This window comes from Moschus berezovskii, chromosome 10 (genome assembly GCF_049115385.1).
Source record: "Moschus berezovskii isolate FMDL1 chromosome 10, NW_MosBer_1.0, whole genome shotgun sequence".
NCBI lineage: Eukaryota > Metazoa > Chordata > Mammalia > Artiodactyla > Moschidae > Moschus > Moschus berezovskii.
The window spans coordinates 49912200-49928853 of record NC_142469.1 but is presented as its reverse complement, the minus strand read 5'-3'; positions in this window follow the sequence as shown (position 1 = coordinate 49928853).

The following is a 16654-nucleotide window of genomic DNA, read 5'->3' as shown; positions in this document are numbered from 1 at the left end:
CTGAGGAAGGCTTTCTTATCTCTCCTTGCTATCCTTTGAACTCTGCATTCAGATGCTTATATCTTTCCTTTTCTCCTTTGCTTTTCGCTTCTCTTCTTTTCACTGCTATTTGTAAGGCCTCCTCAGACAGCCATTTTGCTTTTTTGCATTTCTTTTCCATGGGGATGGTCTTGGTCCCTGTCTCCTGTACAGTGTCATGAACCTCCGTCCAGAGTTCCTCAGGCACTCTATCAGATCTAGAACCTTAAATCTATTTCTCACTTCCACTGTATTTATATATGTGTATATTATTATATTATATATATTCTTTTTTTTGTATATTGACCTTTTGTCTTGCAACTTTGACAAATGCACTTATTACTTAGTAGTCTTTTTAGCAGATTATTCAAGATTTTCTGTATAGGTGATAATACCCTTTTTATAAAAGGAAAATTTTACTTCTTCCTTTCCAACCTGTATACTTTCTATTTATCAAAATGCAGCAGAAACACAAATTTTTAAAGCCAAAATAAATATTATCAAAGAAAAATATTGTAAACATGTATAAGGAAAAAGCAGTTATAAAGAGGAATCAATTATAGTTACTGGGTATGAAAATGTATTGATTTTATTGTCCTTATTGGATTAGATATACAGCTGGGTGATACAAAGTATGAGTTAGGAATTTGCAAGGCCAAGATAAAGGATACGTCAGTCATCAGAGAATAACAAAGAGATAGGAGAAAGGATAAGAAAAAAGAAAGGATATATGGGGAAAGAAGTTGAAATATCAGCATTTATAAAATTGAAATCCCAAAAGGAAAAAAAAAGGAACAAAGTGATCAAAACATTTGAAGAAATAATGGCCCAGAATTTACTAAAATTAAAGAAAAATGTAATATCTGAGGTTGCAAAGTCTCATAGAATAACAAGTATAGAAGAACAATAAGCCACACCTAGAAACACAAACAGTAACATTTAAGAACATCAAAGAAAAACATTCTAAAAGCTTCCATAAAATAAAGGATCTCACCTACCCAAGAAATAAGAATCAGATTAACATAAAACTTCTCAGTAGCATCCCTGGTTGCAAGAGGACAGTGGAGAGATTTTTTTTTTGGTGTTGAAAGACCTATGAAACTAGAATATATAATCCAATAAATTACTGTTTACTAATAAGAGCAAAATAAAAATGTTTTTACACTTATGACATACAAAATTGCTTATCACACGAAAACAGTCTGAAAATACATATGAAGGATATATTTCAAGAAAAAGAGAAGTAGATACAAAAGGACACTGTGTGATATGGGAAATAAGTCTAAGTAAATAACCTGTGCCTCTTTATGCAGTTATCAACATGTGCATGCCCATATACACACACAAACACACACAGAAAATAGAAAAATGAGTACACAATAATTAGAATAAAAATCTAAACATTTCCAAAATTGTAGCTGGGAAATTGATGGGAATAGGGACAAAAAGAGGAAAATAAGAGAAAGAAAAAAACAACAAAAGTGTAGGTAATAAAAACATGAAATAAGACAGCATTAATAAGTCCTATTAAAACCACGATTATGATAAATGTAAATGACTTTGGTAATTAAAAGACAAAGGATCTCAAATAGAATAAATGGGAATCAAAATTAAGTATTATACACTGAAAAGGAAATTCTATGTAAAAGTAGAAAGTAAAGGGCCAGCAAAAGACTTCATACCCATCAGACTGGGGAAAATGGAAAAGTCTGACCAAACCAAAAGAAGGTAAAAAATGTAAAGATAATTATTACGCACAAAGGTGGAGAGTGTTAAGTTAGTATTGTGGGGAGCAATTTTGCAGTATTTTACAAAGTTCCCAGGATCTAGTAATCCCACTGCTTAGTAATATTGGCCAAGGTAAATACTGCTAGCTGCTTGATACGTACAGAATAGTGTCCCCCTCAAAACTCATATGTTGAAGCCCTAATTGCCAGTATCTTAGAATGTAATTTCATTTGGAGGAAATTTCCTTAAAGAAATAATTCAGTATAAATGAAGCTAAATAGACCATCCTAATTCAATCTGACTAATATCCTTGTAAGAAAAGGAAATTTGGACACTCACTGAAAGACACCAGGGATGTTCATGTACAGAGGAAGGGCTATATGTGGATATGGTAAGAAGGCCAAGGAGAAAGGTCTCAGGAAAAACTAAACTTGTGCCAACACCTTATTTTGGACTTTCGGCCATCAAAGTTGTGGGAAAATAAATTTCTATTTAAGCCACAGAGTCTGTGGTATTTTCTTTTTTATGGCAGTTCTAGGAAATTAACACACTAGTATAAAATAACGTCAGAACTTTAGTAGGTGATAAACAGAAATTTTTTTTCTGTTCTCACATAAATCCCAATCTAGAATTCAGTGATGGCCTTCCATCTAGTGATTTAAGGACCCAGGGCGTTTCCATCCTGTGGCAACACCCAGACTTGGGTTCTCCACTTCATCCTCTGTGTCTAACCAGAAAACTGGAGAAGAAAGGGAAAACACTGGAGAATCCTTTATGGGAAGTTTTCATGAGTCAATACTGGAAACATCATATATCATTTCTACCCACATTCTACTGGCCAGAAGACAGTCACATGCCACCCAGCTAACAAATGTAATAGGAACTATGGAATATATTCCAGCCATAGAATGTGTAGAGGAAAAAAAGACAGGAATTGTTTAGTACATAGCAGTCTCAGCCACATAGACACATAACTTCATGAATATCCTCACAGATAGGAGCAAAGAAGTGTCAAGGGATGTTTAGTATAGCATGACCTGAAATGATAAATAGCTGGATAAGTCTAAATGTTCAACAACATGAAGCTGGATTTTAAAAACAGACTTCTTTAAAAGACCTCAAAAGCACAAACCATAAGGCGAAAAGATAATGGATTTAACTGTTAAAACACCAATGATTACATCAAGAGAAGAGTCACAGACTGGGAGAAGATATTTGCAACCTCTAAATTAAGAACATATTTGAGAGTGAAAGAAGGTCCTATTAATTAGGACAATGGGCATAAATCTGGCATATAATCGTTTTCTCTAATACCAACAAGGTGTTTATCACTAGATACTCACACAACCCTAAGAATCAGTAAGAAAATATAGGAAATCTAACAGGAAAGAGAAGGGATGGGAGAAGGATTGACAGTTCACAGAGAGGAAAACTGAATGACTAGTGCATACACAAGGAGTTTTTCCAATGGAAATAGTAATAAGATAAATGTAAAAGAGAGAACTCGTATCCATCGGATTTGCAAAAATTACAAATATGCAAAAATACTGAATCACTATGTTGTACACCTGAAGCTAATGTAATATTGTAAATCAACTATACTTCAATTTTTAAAATGTAAATTAAAGAATGAAATTGATAGAACAAAACCATTTATGCAACTTAAAAACACAAGCATACACACAATACTCACGTCTGTATGTGCATACAAAGACATATAAGTACTCAAGAGTGGCTGCTTGTAGAGGGGAAATAAAGAAAGAAATCATGGTTTGCAGAGGCTTTGACTGGACCGATGATGGTAGTGGGTCTTAAAATGGTGAAATGATAAGATCAGAAATGCACACCTAAAACTCCTCCCAGCAAAATACCCTAAATAAAGAGGAGGGAGTGCAGGCAAGGGGACAGGCAGGCAAGTTGACTAAAAGATAAGAAAAATGTATAAAAGAGTCCCTCAAATTTTGGTCAATTCTTGTTAAATTGGGATGGTTTGAAAACTCAAAAGCCAAACAAACAGAACACGCTACTGTGACATCATTGGCTTTGCAGGGTGTGAGAAGCTTTGTGGGGTTTTGGGTGCGCTTTCCTTTTTATCGAGAAGCACATGGAGTGGTTTGAAATTCTAAGCATGGTTTGCCACAATGAATGCCCTATACTGTAATTAAACCATTGGCTTAGAGGCTTGTTTGCCCTGTTTAAAGCGCTTTGTGAAACCCAGGGTTTGCCTTTTGTTACTGCTGAATTTGACAGGCAACTGGGACAGGGGAAGTCTCTGTATTTCCCTGCTCTACATTTACCCAAATGCTGTGTGTGCTGTCAGTTAAAAGCATTGCCCTGCCATGCCTATTTGACTTCAGTTACAAATGTTGGCAGGAGATGTTCAAGGAGACAAGAGGCATTTAGAATCTGTGGTCCTTTGAGATACAAAATTATAAAGCAGCCACAGAAATGAGTCAGCCCATTAGGTTAGGCCATAACCACGGATAACTAGAGTGTTCAGACTTCCAAAGACAAGAGGCAACATTGCCTTACACATGTTCCATTTCTTTTGTATCCTCACAATACCTGGGGCCACTTGCTTTCCATGAAACTTCCTAAGTGAATTTTTTTTGATTAACCACTAAACACACACACACGCACACACATCTGAATCTCAATTCCACACAAATATGATAATGTTCTTACAGTTCTAAAATTGTTAGTAGAATTAATTCTATATTTTTCGGGCAGAAAACAGTCTCTGGAAAGATAGAACATGACACACTTTGAATGATATAAACGTCTACAATGTGATAGACAGCCAAGGGAACTCATTTTAAAGGGCAGGAGCAGTGGTAATGAAAAAAAAAAGCAAACTCATGAATGGCAAGAGAAAATGCAAAACTATCAAAGCGAAGTGATTTAAAGTATTACAAGAGGCAATGGCTAGTGAAATATAAGGATTTAAGTGGCAGGAATTTCAACTTTCAACTACGTTTTAAGATGTTCTTCTGGCCCTATTCACACTTCTATCTACCACAGTATTTCTCAGCTCTCCGTAGTGAAACTCCTCTAAAGAATTGTCTCTACTCCTTGTCCTGACATCTTCACTTCCCATCTTCCCTTGAAAACACTCACATCAAACTTTTGTTCTCACCACTCCATGCCATCGCTCTTAGTAAAGTCAATGATGTCCAGACGGAACACTCAATTCCAAGTCCTCTCCTTCACTGACTTCTCAACAGCATTTGCTTGCCACTCTTCTGGAAACTGCCTTGAATCATTTTTTTAAATGTCTACTTTCAAATACATTTAGACTCACACAGAGTTTGCAAAAATAGTTCAGAGAGTTCCTGTGTACCCTTCACTCAGCTTCCTCTAATAATAGCACCTTTCATAACCGTGGTTATGAAAACGAGCTTGAAACTTTTAAAGCCTGATCCTGACTTCTTTCAACCTTTTCCTCGTTTGGCTTCTGTTTGACCGTCCTCCTGGGTTTCTCTCTCCTCTCAGTCTGTCATTTTGAGACTCTCCCTCCTCCCTATTTCTAGAAGTTGGCATGCCCCAGGGCTCAATCCTCATACCTCTTTTTCACCTCAATTCACATCTCACGTGACCTTGTCTTGTCTTGTAGCTTCAGATAGAACGTATGTGAAGAAATTTCCAGATTATTATCTCCAGTCTTGAACCCTCCATTGAATTCTGGCTTGCACGTCAAACTGCCTACTCAACCTTTCCACTTTGGCATCTAGTTGTGCATCTTACTTTAATATGTCATAACTGAGCTCATTCAAGCCATGCCACCCAACACTTTCTCCCATATTACTCTTCTCAATAAGTGGTTCCATCATTCAGCCATGTACTTAGGCTGAACGCTAAAACTAACCCAGAAAGTTCTCTTCCTCTCATATAACTACATTCAATCTAACAATATAATGCATTGGCTCTAACCTTCAAAATATGATCTATATCTAAGCAATACCCACCACCTCTTCTGTCAACCATCTTTGGCCAATCCACCTTCACCTTTGTCCCAGATTATTGCAATAGCCTTCTAACTGGTCTCTAGGCTTCTACTCAGGTTTCCTAAAGTCAGCTCTCTGCATGGCAGTCAGGGATTCTTTTTTTTTCTTTTTTAAATATTTATTTATTTGGCTGTGCCAGGTCTTAGTTGCACCACGTGGGATCTTCGATATGGCATGCGGGATTTTTATTTGAGGTGTATGGGATCTAGGTCCCTGACCAGAGATTGAATCCAGGCCTCCTCTGCATTGGGAGTGTAGAATCAGCCACTGGACAACCAGGGGAGTCCCAGTTAGGAACTTTTAAAATGCAAACTAAATCATGGCACCCTTCTACTCAGTGTCTTTTCATAGGTACAAATCCATTGTTGTCATAGATTAAAGCCCATGGCACCTGTCATGCCCTATGCTCAGTCACTTCAGTCATGACCAACTCTTTGCGACCCTATGGAGTGTAGTCTGCCAGACTCTTCTTTCCATGGGATTTTCCTGGCAAGAATACTGGAGTGGGTTGCCATGGCCTCCTCTAGTGGATCTTCCTAACCCAGAGATCAAGCCCCTGTCTCCTGCATCTCCTGCATTGCAGGTGGGTTCTTCACTGCAGAGGCACCTGGGAAGTCCTGCAAGATCCTATAAAATCCCCACCACCTTCTTCCATGAACTCTCCTACTGCATTTGCTCCCTTGGCTTCTGCAGCCTCCTTGCTATTCCCAGAACACCTAAGCATGTTCCTAGTGTAGGTATTTGCTCTTAGACTTCTCTCTGCCAGGAACACATTTCCCCAGGTATTCACGTTTAAGATTCTGCTCATTCCCTTAGAGAAACCTTCTCTGACCCCCTTATCTGAGGCAGTAGTCCTTCTTCCATAGCTCTATCGCTACTCATGCTTATTGTTTCTAATAAAAATGTGGTATCTGGCTGGTTGATTGGTTGGTTTATTGTCTGCTTGTCTATCTATCTTCCACACTAGAATATAAACTCCAGGAGAACCAGGACTTTGTCTGACTTTGGTACACTCTTGATTCTCTGCATGACATACAGTTCAGTTCAGTTCAGTCACTCAGTCGTGTCCGACTCTCCACGACCCCATGAATCACAGCACACCAGGCCTCCCTGTCCATCACCAACTCCTGGAGTTCACTCAAACTCATGTCCACAGAGTCGGTGATGCCATCCAGCCATCTCATTCTCTGTCGTCCCCTTCTCCTCCCGCCCCCAACCTTTCCCAGCATCAGAGTCTTTTCCAGTGAGTCAACTCGTCGCATGAGGTGGCCAAAGTATTGCAGTTTCAGCCTTAGCATCAGTCCTTCCAATGATATACAGTAGGCACCCAATAAATCATCTGTTGAATAAATAAATAAGAAAAGGAAAGTAAAGAGCTGCATATAGAAATACTCTCAGACAACACACAACATTTTATATGGCAATGATGAAATTTGAAATCCAAATTAAAAATAGAAGATTTTTATGAGGACTTATTGAAATTTCTGCCACTTATGATGAAATGACTGTCTTTGGCCATCTCAGCTTTACTGCAAAGGAAACGTCATTAATTATAAATACTCTGAATTATCCATGGCTAATTATGAATATGTCAATATCAAATGTAAAACTATTTTAGTTGGTTTACCTCAAAGAATTTGCAAGAAACTTGAAGTAATATATGAGGTCCACCATCTCCCTACTATGTAAATGAAAGAAACATAGTAAATGGTTTAATCTCTGTCCACATGACCTCCCTCCTGGGTCACTGCTCTAACAATAAATAGACTCACTTGAACAATAAAGGTGTGAGAGTTTTAAATTATATCCTTGGTTAGTGTAATGACATTATAAACATTTTCTTCTTTTATCTTTAAAGGTATATACACATGAATTACAGGTATAGACTACATTCTTATTATCTGTGTTTCTCATCCTCCCTGAGGCAATGTTCTGTCCTTTTGTAATTCTTAAAGATACAAGTCAAAGACAAGTATATCCAAAACCAAAATATGATTTCTCTATCCTTTCTCATTATCACTTTGTAAATCAGCATGCTATGTTATAGTCTCTGAGAAAGTGGGTCTAAATTATAACAGCATTTGAGGGCAAAAGTGGTTGAGTTCTTTATATCAATATTATGAGTTGAATAAATTTGCAGATGCTCAAGGGAAAAAAAATGTAAAAAGTATAAAGTATATACTTTATATACCAGAAAGTATAAAGGATGCAGACAGTTTTCAACAGGAAAGAACTCAAGGAATATTTTTACCATGAGCCCTTATTGAGGATACTATTAGAAATGAACAATAGCCAACTAAAGGATGGCCAGGAAAAATATGACAGTTGAACAGACAGCAAACATTTACTATATTTAACTGGTAGAAAATAGAATGTAAATATTTTGAAGAAATAGAAATGACACCCAAAAAACTGTGAGAGGAAAGAGAAAATGAGAAAATTGTTACAAAGGTAATCAGTGGAAAAAGAAAATACAAATATTACTGAAAAATTATATCTATATACATGAAGCAAAGAAAATAAGCAAATTTCTTTAACTGTAAAAAATAAAAAGCATAAAATAGCATGACAGATCTAAGATCAAATTTATCCATCATAATGGTAACTATCAGTCAGTTCAGTTCAGTTCAGTCGCTCAGTCGTGTCCGACTCTCCGCGACCCCATGAATCACAGCACGCCAGGCCTCCCTGTCCATCACCAACTCCCGGAGTACACTCAAACTCATGTCCACAGAGTCGGTGATGCCATCCAGCCATCTCATTCTCCGTCGTCCCCTTCTCCTCCCGCCCCCAACCTTTCCCAGCATCAGAGTCTTTTCCAGTGAGTCAACTCGTCTCATGAGGTGGCCAAAGTATTGGAGTTTCAGCTTTAGCATCAGTCCCTCCAATGAACATCCAGGATTGATCTCCTTTAGAATGGACTGGTTGGATCTCCTTGCAGTATAAGGGACTCTCAAGAGTCTTCTCCAACACCACAGTTCAAAAGCATCGATTCTTCGGCGATCAGCTTTCTTCACAGTCCAACTCTCACATCCATACATGACCACGGGAAAAACCATTGCCTTGACTAGACGGACCTTGGTCGGCAAAGTAATGTCTCTGCTTTTTAATATACTATCAAGGTTGGTCATAACTTTCCTTCCAAGGAGCAAGCGTCTTTTAATTTCATGGCTGCAATCAGCATCTGCAGTGATTTTGGAGCCCAAAAAAACAAAGTCTGACACTGTTTCCACTGTTTTTCCATCTATTTCCCATGAAGTGATGGGACCAGATGCCATGATCTTTGTTTTCTGAATGTTGAGCTTCAAGCCAACCTTTTCACTCTCCTCTTTCACTTTCATCAAGAGGCTTTTGAGTTCCTCTTCACTTTCTGCCATAAGGGTAGTGTCATCTGCATATCTGAGGTTATTGATATTTCTCCCAGCAATCTTGATTCCAGCTTGTGCTTCTTCCAGCCCAGCGTTCCTCATGATGTACTCTGCATATAAGTTAAATAAGCAAGGTGACAATATACAACCTTGACGCACTCCTTTTCCTATTTGGAACCAGTCTGTTGTTCCATGACCGGTTCTAACTGTTGCTTCCTGACCTGCATACAGGTTTCTCAAGAGGCAGGTCAGGTGGTCTGGGATTCCCATCTCTTTCAGAATGTTCCACAGTTTATTGTGATCCACACAGTCAAAGGCTTTGGCATAGTCAATGAAGCAGAAATAGATGTTTTCCTGAAACTCTCTTGCTTTCTCCATGATCCAGCGGATGTTGGCAATTTGATCTCTGGTGCCTCTGCCTTTTCTCAAACCTGCTTGAACATCTGGGAGTTCACGGTTTACATACTGCTGAAGCCTGGCTTGGAGAATTTTGAGCATGACTTTACTAGCGTGTGAGATGAGTGCAATTGTGCGGTAGTTTGAGCATTCTTTGGCATTGCCTTTCTTTGGGATTGGAATGAAGACTGACCTCTTCCAGTCCTGTGGCCACTGCTGAGTTTTCCAAATCTGCTGGCATATTGAGTGCAGCACTTTCACAGCATCATCTTTCAAGACTTGAAATAGCTCAACTGGAATCCCATCACCACCACTAGCTTTGTTCGTAGTGATGCTTTCTAAGGCCCACTTGACTTCACATTCCAAGATGTCTGGCTCTAGGTCAGTGATCACATTATCGTGACTATCTTGGTCGTGAAGATCTTTTTTGTACAGTTCTTCTGTGTATTCCTGCCACCTCTTCTTAATATCTTCTGCTTCTGTTAGGTCCATACCATTTCTGTCCTTTATCGAGCCCATCTTTGCATGAAAAGTTCCCTTGGAATCTCTAATTTTCTTGAAGAGGTCTCTTGTTTTTCCTATTCTGTTGTTTTCCTCTATTTCTTTGCATTGATCACTGAGGAAGGCTTTCTTATCTCTCCTTGCTATTCTTTGGAACTCTGCATTCAGATGCTTATATCTTTCCTTTTCTCCTTTGCTTTTCGCCTCTCTTCTTTTTACAGCTATTTGTAAGGCCTCCTCAGACAGCCATTTCGCTCTTTTGCATTTCTTTTCCATGGGGATGGTCTTGGTCCCTGTCAGAAAGTAGGGAAAACCACTAGACCATTCAGATATGACCTCAATCAAATCCCTTATGATTATGCAGTGGAAGTGAGAAATAGATTTAAGGGACTAGATCTGATTGATGGTAACTATAAATGAATTTAATATACCTATTGTATTAGAGTTTAAGCTGTTACATCAAAGAGACTCCAAACCATAGATTAAATAAATTTTCTTTCCTATAAAACTTTCCAGAAATAAAACACTCCAGGATTTGCAGGGGAAACTGTTCCTCAAGGCTATCCAGGGACTCGGGTTCTGTCTGCCTTGTAGCCTGGACATTTATAGTAGGCTGTCCTTACCAGCATTATCTCAGCTGGCTTATCATCCTCATAACCCTAAGAAAGGGGACAAAGAAAAGCCAGAGCAAATGGCTTCCTCTTTTGAAATAAAGTTGCACAATTTCCCTCCACTCATATACTTAGTCACATGGCCAAGTTTAACTGCAAGGGAAAGTATAAAATAGTGACGGAATTCCATCCTGGCATTTCTTGGAAATTTTATGTTTTTCTGAATCTCAATCCCAAGAAAATTTGTCAAGAATTTAGGGAAAAGGAGGGAAATGCAAATTTTTCTACAGGAATCAAAATCTTAGAAGCAAGATGGAGCTACTACTAATTTGAAATAATCCACTGAATAAAGTTAAAAACAAAAACAGGAAATGCTGACTTGTGGATTTGAAGGTTTAGGTAGATATTTCCAGGGACAAGGGCATCGGGACATAGGAGGGAAACAGTCGCAAACTAATCAGTCAGTCTTGCTTTTAGTTGTTTCTGTGTTCTGAAGAGGAGAGAGCTATAGAGACAGTAAGAGATGTATAAAAAGATAGGGAAACTAAAGCTGGAGAAAGCCATCTTCCAAAAGGACAGAAAAACACCAATACAGTATACTAATGCATATATATGGAATTTAGAAAGATGGTAATGATAACCCTGTACACGAGACAGCAAAAGAGACACAGATGTATAGAACAGTCTTTTGGACTCTGGGAGAGGGCAAGGGTGGGATGATTTGGGAGAATGGCATTGAAACATGCATATTATCATATGTGAAACGAAATCACCAGTCCAGGTTCGATGCATGATACAGGATGCTCGGGGCTGGTGCACTGGGATGACCCAGAGGGAGGATATGGGGAGGGAGGTGGGAGGGGGGTTCAAGATGGGGAACACATGTATACCTGGGGCGGATTCATGTCAATGTATGGCAAAACCAATACAATACTGTAAAGTAATTAGCCTCCAAATAAAATAAATAAATTTAAAAAAAAACAACTGTAAAATATCAAAAGAAAAATGTAGTGCAAGAATGGGAAAAAAAAAGATCGAAAGAACCATTTCTTGGAGTTCACACAAGACCTGGAATAGCTTCTGTTCTCATTATCCAGAGTAGAAAAAACTCATAATTCAAAAGACATCAGGTAAAGTATTCAGAAGGCTATGGCTTTAATACTGGAAAATATTAGCCCTAAAATAAATGCTGCTCTGTCTATAAAGCTTAAAATCCAGATTCCCAAAATATTCAAACTTTTCCCAGGTAATTTAGCTGTGCCCTAGAAGAAAGCTCACAAACATTTATATAAATATAAAAACAAGTACATTACAAAATAAAATTCACAATGTCTAACACCTGATCAATAATTACCAAGCACACAAAGAAGCAGGAAAATATGATTCATAATGATGAGAAAGGTAAATCAATTGAAACTAACCCAGAAATAATGCAACTAATAAAATTAGCAGGCAAGGATATTAAAACAGTTATTATAAATTATTCATTTTGTTTAGTAAGCTAGAGAAAAGATTAAGAATGTTAAGTAGAAACATGGGAGATGTGGAAGAGATCAAGTCAAACTTCTGAAAATGAAAAATGTATTTTTGAGATAAAAGATATCCTGAATGAGATTAACAGCAGATTAGACACAGAAGAAATTATTAGTGAACTTACAGATATAAATATAAAAATTATCCAAAATTAGACATAGAAAGAACTCTGAAAAAATAAATGTAAAAGGGCATCCACCAAATATACATATAATTGGTGCCCCTAATAGAGATAAATGGGAGAATAAAACAAGAATTTGAATAAACAATGGTTGAACATTTCAAAATATGATGAAACTATAAACACACATATCTAATAATCCCCAAAATGCAAGAAACATGAATAAAGCTATGAAGAGCATCATAATTAAATTGCCTAGTACCAGTGATAAAGAGGAAAATCCTAAAAGCACTCAGAGAAAAAAGACAGCAGTCTTCTTTTAAGAAACAATGCAAGTCAGAAGATAGTATAGCAATATCTTTAAAGTACTGGAAGAAAAAAACAGGCACCTAGAATTCTAAACCTAGCAATTTTTTCAAAAACAAATGTGAAAAAAAGACTTTTTCAGGCAAACAGAATCAGAACTTATCACTAACAGACATGTACTGTAAAAAATGTTAAAAGAAAATCATTTGGGCAGAAAGAAAATAATTAAAAATGGAATCTAAGTCTACCCAGAGAATGGTGAGTAATGAAATGGTACCATCTGGCTAAACACAAAAGACTTGCTCAATTTTTAAATCTCCTTGAAAAATGACTACTTAAAGCAAAATACCTTGTATTGTAGATTTATCACGTAACATATTTTAAATGTTTCTGCATCAAAAAAGACTCCAAATACATGAAGTAAAACTTATAAGACTGCAGTAAGAAATCATAAAATCTACAGTTACAACCAGAGGTTTCTCCTAAACCTTCTCTCAATAACAGGTAGAACAAATTGGCAAAACATCTGTAATGGTATAGATTTAAACAACAACACTTTCAACCAAACTGACTTGAGCAACATTGTAGAGCACTAACCATCAGCAGAAGAGCACATATTTTTTCTAAAGTGCAAGCAGAATATTTATTAAAAGAGATTATAGTTAGACTGCAAAATAAATCTAACTAAATTTAAAGGAATTTGAATGATACAAATTATGTTCTCTGACTACTATGGGATTCAACTAGAAATCAATAAAAGAAAGGTATCTGAAATACTCCTAAATATTGGAATCTAAATAATATTCTAATCTAAATAATATTCTAAATAATCTAAATAATATTCATGTAAGTATATTATCTACTCAAAAATTAATTAAATAATATGCTTTTTAAGCAGTGGGGTTAATTTGGTTGTATAGCTAACAAACAGCCATTAAGGTAATTTCAAAGAGATGTTACCCAAATATTCTGAGCTTTACTTGAAAAGATATATGTTCTTTCAAGAGTACTACCATAAAGGACAATAGTTATCTGGGGGTAGAATTTTGATTACTTTGCTAGAAAATCAGTCCTAATTCTCTAGAGCCGTATCAGTTCAGTTCAGTTCAGTCACTCAGTCGTGTCCAACTCTTTGCGACCCCATGAATCACAGCACGCCAAGCCTCCCTGTCCATCACCAACTCCCGGAGTTCACTCAAACTCATGTCCACAGAGTCGGTGATGCCATCCAGCCATCTCATTCTCTGTCGTCCTTGTCTCCTCCCACCCCCAATCCTTCCTATCATCAGACTCTTTTCCAGTGAGTCAATTCGTCGCATGAGGTGGCCAAAGTATTGGAGTTTCAGCTTTAGCATCAGTCCTTCCAATGAACACACAGGATTGATCTCCTTTAGAATGGACTGGTTGGATTATTTGAAAGACTAAATTAATACTCTAGCAACAGACTTGCCACTAGAGCTGATATTCTTTGTCTTTCTCTCAGGAGAGAAAAATAAATTCTTACACTTATCCTTGCTTTGCTGAATGTTCAAGTATTCAACAAGTACTTAGAAAGCACTCAGAATGTGCCAGATACCATTTTAATAGACAAAGAGCAAAGCACAGTCCTTGTTTTCACAGAGATTACATTCCAGTGGGGTGAGTGGGAGGAATGTACAATAAACCAATAAACAAACATATGATATGTCAGATGAGAAATGACATGTGACAAAATAAAGCATCTGGGTAGCTAGAGATATTGACAGAGGACCAGGTGGAAGAAGAATGTTTCCTGACACCAGAAAAGATTTTATTTCTTAGAATTTTTTAAACTGAGGGCTAATTTCAGTTGCCTTTGAGTGAGGTCATCATTTAATCAAACTTTTTGTGGAAGAACAAAAGTTAGAGACCCCAAAAGGCAAAATTCAAACATTTTAAATGGCAAGTGCCAAGGAGAAGTCTGAAAACAACAGCATGAAAGATGGAGGAAGCTAAGAATTGGCTTCAAAGTCAGCAAATGGCCGACAACTTGGTCTCTGGGGGCTGTTCTTATTACAAGGAACCTTACAACAATAATAAAAACAAGTAAATAAAAGAAAGGAAAGCATAGCCACTTCTCAACAAGTTATTAAATATTACTGAGATTCTTTGGAAATCTCCACAAAGGGCCCTTCTGAAATTGGTTATCCAAACAAGTCTTGTTCTGATTCATAACAGTAAAAATAAGGCAGTATGTATACAGATGAGAACTTTGTATAGTAGGGTATGATACCACATCTTATTAAATAGGAGCAGGGAAATTCATTCCTCTGATTAAAAGAAGGGTGGACATGTGTAGCTTAGAAAGTCTCTCCAGGTGATCCTAATTAGCAGCAAAGCACCACAGACTTGCACTTGACAATTATTGCCCATTGCACTGTCACTACAGGAAGAATGAAGCATAATTCTTTGAAAGGAGGCAGAGTATATACTGTGTACACACGGCAGTATAGCCATTATTTGGAAAGTGAGTTAGTTAGGGGTCAGATTCAGAAAAGTTAACATACAGGATGGGGGCTTAATAATCACTTGACTTTTTTTTTTTACTGGTTGAAAATTCAAATTATGTAATTATTTCTTTACTTGACATGGTATTGTTTTTCCTCTGTTTCCTTCAAAGCTTTGAAAAATCTTGCCATTTACCTTGGTTGGTATAGAGTAGCACATACCTTGTTCCACGAAAGTCTGATACAAGAGGAGTCAAGGATGGTCAGGAATGTGTGTGTGTGTTTTAACCTAACATTTCCATTTAAGGCAAACCTTAGCACCAATATCACCCCCCACCTAACATACACACACAGACTCACTTCAATACATTCTAGTCACTGAGTTGAATAAAAAGCCTGGTGACAGTCTAAGCTTGAAGATATCCTTCTCAGGCTCCAGTGAACTTTCCAGAATATGACAGTCTAGTACAGAATGGCATGAGCATTCCGGAAACTCTTTCTGGCTGGAAAGCACATGCACTGGTTAGCTTTCACCAGGTAGTCTGCAGCTGCATGGACCTGTTGTCTAGGTGGGATATGTAGTAATGACATAAAATTAGACCAAAGTGCATTTGCCATCTTCAGATGAGAGTTTTTGAAACGGGACTGTAACCTTGGACGCCAGGTGTTTCTTCTGATTTCTATTTTTCTTGGTGAAAAGATATGCACATCAAATCTTCTTTCCAAAACTTCTAATTTTGAGGTCCTTAAAATTTAACATATGTGATCAATAGAATTGCTGTTATTGTTGCTTTGTCACTAGCTCATGTCCGACTCTTTCCAACACCATAGACTTAGCCCACCAGGCTCCTCTGTCTATGGGATTTTCCAGGCAAGAATACTAGAGAGGGTTGTCATTTCCTTCTCCAGGGGATCTTTCCAAACCAGGGGTTGAACCCACATCTCCTGCTTGTGCAGGCAGATTTTTTAACACTGAGTGATAGAATAGTATACAATATGTATCTTATAGTATATTATATACTGCTGCTGCTAAATCACTTCAGTCGTGTCCGACTCTGTGTGACCCCATAGACAGCAGCCCACCAGGCTTCCCCATCCCTGGGATTCTCCAGGCAAGAACACCGGAGTGGGTTGCCATTTCCTTGTCCAATGCATGAAAGTGAAAAGTGAAAGTGAAGGCGCTCAGTCGTGTCCGACTCTTCGTGACCCCATGGACTGCAGCCTACCAGACTCCTCCGTCCGTGGGATTTTCCAGGCAAGAGTACTGGAGTGATTTGCCATTGCCTTCTACGATACTATATACTATCCTTCCTCAAAAGTGAGACTCTTTTTTCATCATGATAGGATTCCAGAAACTTTTCCATCATATGGTGATATGAAAGATACATAAAGTTTGATTATGACTGGATAAGGCCATGAAGTTTTGTGAATGGTTAGGAGTTGTTGCTTTTTAGGATATATTATAATTTAAATGTAATATTGTTTTTTTTCACCACAAGAACAACTTGTAAAAATTGGCTACCAAAGCTAATAACTTTGCCTTCTCCTTTGGAAAACTAGTAGATCCAGCCATAGGTTTGAGTTTGTATCCTAAACAGAAATA